The sequence below is a fragment of the Mus caroli genome, chromosome 10 (assembly GCF_900094665.2).
Source record: "Mus caroli chromosome 10, CAROLI_EIJ_v1.1, whole genome shotgun sequence".
Lineage (NCBI taxonomy): Eukaryota > Metazoa > Chordata > Mammalia > Rodentia > Muridae > Mus > Mus caroli.
Genome location: NC_034579.1, coordinates 34,489,413 through 34,493,489, shown reverse-complemented (window position 1 = coordinate 34,493,489; position 4,077 = coordinate 34,489,413). Strand labels below are relative to the sequence as shown.

The 4,077-nt window shown below is 41.9% G+C and overlaps 1 protein-coding gene across 1 annotated transcript in view; it reads right to left on the bottom strand.

Annotated features, from left to right (window-relative positions):
• The window catches only part of Lama4 (laminin subunit alpha 4), a 142,710-nt gene that overhangs the window by 104,741 nt on the left and 33,892 nt on the right, over positions 1-4,077 (bottom strand). The window lies entirely within an intron of this gene.

Sequence of the window (4,077 nt, the reverse complement as noted above, 5' to 3'; positions counted from 1 at the left end):
GAGAGAGAGAGAGAGAGAGAGAGAGAGAGAGAGAGAGAGAGAAAGAGAGAGACCAAGGGAGACAGACAGAATTTTCTAGTTTTTCAATGCAAAGCAAAATCAGACATGACTGGGTTTTCCTCAAGGTGGGAAATTGTATTATGCCCCCTATAATAGTTCCTGAATGATGGACTATGATATAACAGCTTAGAGGTGTGCCTTTCATAAGTGTGAGCTATATCGGGGCAGGTAGGATGCTCAGTGGGTAAAAGTGCTTGCCATGAAAGCCTGGTGACTGGAGTTAGATCCCCAGAACCTACAACTCAGGTAAAGGTAGAAGAAAAAAAAATGACTCCACAAAGTTGTCCTCTAACTTCCATATATGTGCCATGTCATATGTGCCCTTCCCCAACACATACACACACACACACACACACACACACACACACACACCTACAAAAACAATGATACTGAGTACAAACAAGCAAGAAGCCCTCCATGTATTCAGGCTGGGACACTGTGGAGGTCCTCGTAAGGAAGTTAATGAGGTCTTATACTAGTCCAAGCCTGTGTGGGTTCTGATCACAGACTTCACAGATTTTCATAATTCGTGAAAATACATTATTTTTCTTCATTTGGGTGATGAACCTCAAGGAAGCTAAGTGACTTGTGGGAGTGGGAAACCATCAGGCAGTGCATCCGTTGACCTATACAACAATGAGCTCCCCCATCCTGCTCTTCCCTGGTGTCACAGGTGCCTCCAGTGGAGGAACACTATGGCTTGGCCACTATGACTTGTGACCAGGCTTATAGACATATAGTTCTTTATTTTCTGGGATGTCTCAGTGGTGCTAGGCAAAATGGCATCACAGGCCTGAAAGCAGACTGACTGCTGCAGAGTTCCAGACAAGTATGAATCTAAATAATCCATTCTCAACCTGTGGGTCTCCATTCCTGTGAGAGTCAATTGGCCCTTTTACAGGGATCACCTAAGACCATTGGAAAACACAGATATTATATTATGACTCATAACAGTAGCCAAATTACAGTTATAAAGTACCAAATAATATTTTTGTGGAGGTGGTGGTGTGTTCATCACATGAGGAGCTGTATTGAAGGGTCCCAGCTTTAGGAAGGTTAAGAGCCATTGTTCTTAGATTGTTTCCACAGACTTAAAGAGAACATTTCACAACACATCCCACATTGACCAACTGTAGTTTGAACTCTCTTGGATACCAGGACAGTTTCACTCTATCTGGCTGGAGTCCCTCTGACAGTTATGTGAACCCATTTTTTATTGTTTTCTTTTCTCTGAAAATATAAACAAGTAATTTACAGCATAAAACTGCCAAGCTGGCCCCTAAAACTAAAATTTAATATGTTCACTTGAAGAAAGTTCAAAAGATAATAATGAAATTTGTCCATGATGTAAAGTCAAAGAAATTTTACCCAAGTGAGAGAAAGTATGCTGAGGGAGACCACTTAATTTAGTATGTGAGTTTGTAGTAGATGGTAAGACATTCATTCCCTTGGTCTCTCCAATCTGAGAGGGAAGAGAAAGATATTAAAATTGCCACATAAAGGACTTGACTTAGAACATTTGATTTCACATGGTTTTTAACCTCATTACAACATACACGTTTTTACTATGATGCAGTGTGGCAGGATTTTCTCTGTCCAATTACATTAAAATATTAGTGCAGCAGGAGGCCTGTGATTGGACAGGGAAAGGGAGGTGGAGCTAAGAGTTGCAGAGACAGAGAGTGACTTGGGAGAGAGAAGAAGGAAGCAAGTTGGAGGATGGACAGGATGATCCAGATTCAGCATGGCTTTAAATAGCCACAAGTAGATATGTTATTATATAGGGATAGAATTATTGGAATAACTTGTCTAATCTAGGTGGGCAGCTTTTACTTTTATCAGTTTGGCCCTGAAATTATTGTGTGGTCATCCTGTGAATTGAGAATTTATTGATATATAAATCTAAACTATAAGCTTTAAGAGTTTTGTCTTACTGGCTTATTGGAAGGTGGGACCGCTAACCACAGGAGTTTATGGCTGAGAAGGTATGGACGGCTATGAGACAAGTAAACTGGAGCTGGGAAGACTATGTGATCAGTTGCTGCTGAGGCTAGTCTAGAGGCAGAGGTGGCTGACTGCCACCAGGGGCAGAGAGTAGCTGGTTCAAGTGCAGGAACTTGCCGTACTCTTTTTAATATTTCCTGCAACAATGCAGCATATAGGCAGGTGTGTGTGTGTGTGAGATGCCAAAGCTTTTAAGTTCAGACTCCATTTTAGTGAACCTGACCAGAGTTTAAACTCAGGTAAACTAACAGGCATTAGTTTCCAAGTGGTTTCCCAATACCTGAGCCTAGCTCCAGTCTCTAGACTAATCCCCAAGACCAGAGTTTCCAGGTTACACTCTCAACAAGACCAGTGTCTCCAGGTTATTCCCCCAACAAACCTGCACCCCATGTTACAAGCCCACCCCTTGCTTATCTACCACCAATGCAGAGGGGAACAGAAGTTAAGTTTATGAGTCCCAGCACCAGCCAATTATATTAAAGGCCACAGTTAAAGGCCATAACTTTCCAATTACATGCTTGCTCATGGACTCCCTGCTTGCTTCTTACTATAAAGCCCTGCCCCAAAAGACATTTGGGACTCTCAAACCACCAAAACCATGCTGAGTGATGGTGGTGCATGTGGGGGATGGTGGTGCAAGCTAGCTTGAATAGAATAAAGACCCTGCTGTGAGTTGCATTAGACTGGCTCCTGTGTGTGTTTTGGGGGATCACTAACATTTCCCTAACATAACATGTGTAACTGCAATGTTCATATTCATCTTTGATTGCTGTTGATAGATACCAGGCTATAGATTTATATCTACATACACGGCAAAGATAGTCACCTGACAGTAGGTAAAATCCCTATGTGTGGGGTACATTAAACTTAGCTACTTTATTTAAGATGACTCCTCCTTAAGACTAATAAAAATTGATTTGATGGCCCCCACATATGCTGCAGTTTGCAATTTTCAGGGTCTCAGTTATAATAGGAACAGCTGACAGTAGTGAACATCTGAATATAAATTAGCTTGGTAGCTTCTAAACAGCGGTTCCTGGGTCTATAGCTGAACATATATTATGGTCATCTGGGGAGCTTCATATTCAACTCCTCTGACGTCAAAGCCAAAGGATTCGTGTATTATTAATAAACACATTTGTATTTTTAAATAATTTCAGATTTACAGGAAAAGTAGCTGAGATGCATTAAAAACAAAACAACAACAAGAACAAAAAGACCTCACTCAAAGATTCCGACATTGGAGCTAGTGGAAAGATCTCAAGAGCCGCTGTGTTTACATGACTCGCTCAGTCAACGTGTGGAGATTTGAACGGTTTAGACCCAAATAGCTGGGGCATATGGGCTTTTGGAAACTCAGTGACATACATTCCTAATCCATCCTTTACCCTTGCCTAGGGCTGAATTGGTCTTTTTCAAAAGTCCAGTCACCACCATTGCCCTGACAGGACCATGTGAAGGAGAGAATCATACTGTTTCAAGTTTAGGAGGGGAATCCAGTCCAAGAGTTTATCATTATCCATTTATCTGCTCCCAAGGCTGAGGCTGTGACCTTGGGTGAAGGATGATCTGTCTTTAAGATAACTAACTCTATGAGAGACAGTAAAAAGAAGGGAGGCAGGGAGAGGGTTATGTTGAGCAGGCATTTGGCATCGTGCTGACAGGGCAGGGAGAACCTAGTAAATTCCTTTGCTTTTGGCTTTGTCCACCTAAGAAAATTATGTGTTACAATTCCTGTATCCAGGCAGGAGTTGTTTTAGAAACAAATACAAACAGACAGGTGAGTGGAAGCCTGGGTGTGTGGAGATTCTGAGGCCATCGTTTGGGCATATGTACTGGGTGTCTTCCACCTTGTGTTACATAGTCTCAGAGATTCCCTCAGATGCAGTTAGAGCAAAGCAAGTTTACAGCTGTTTTCTTTAACATGGAAATGTCCCATCATGTTTTACATAAGTCCCAGATCTCTTTATTAAATGTCTTCTTGTGCTGGGCCACGCCTTTAATCCCAGCACT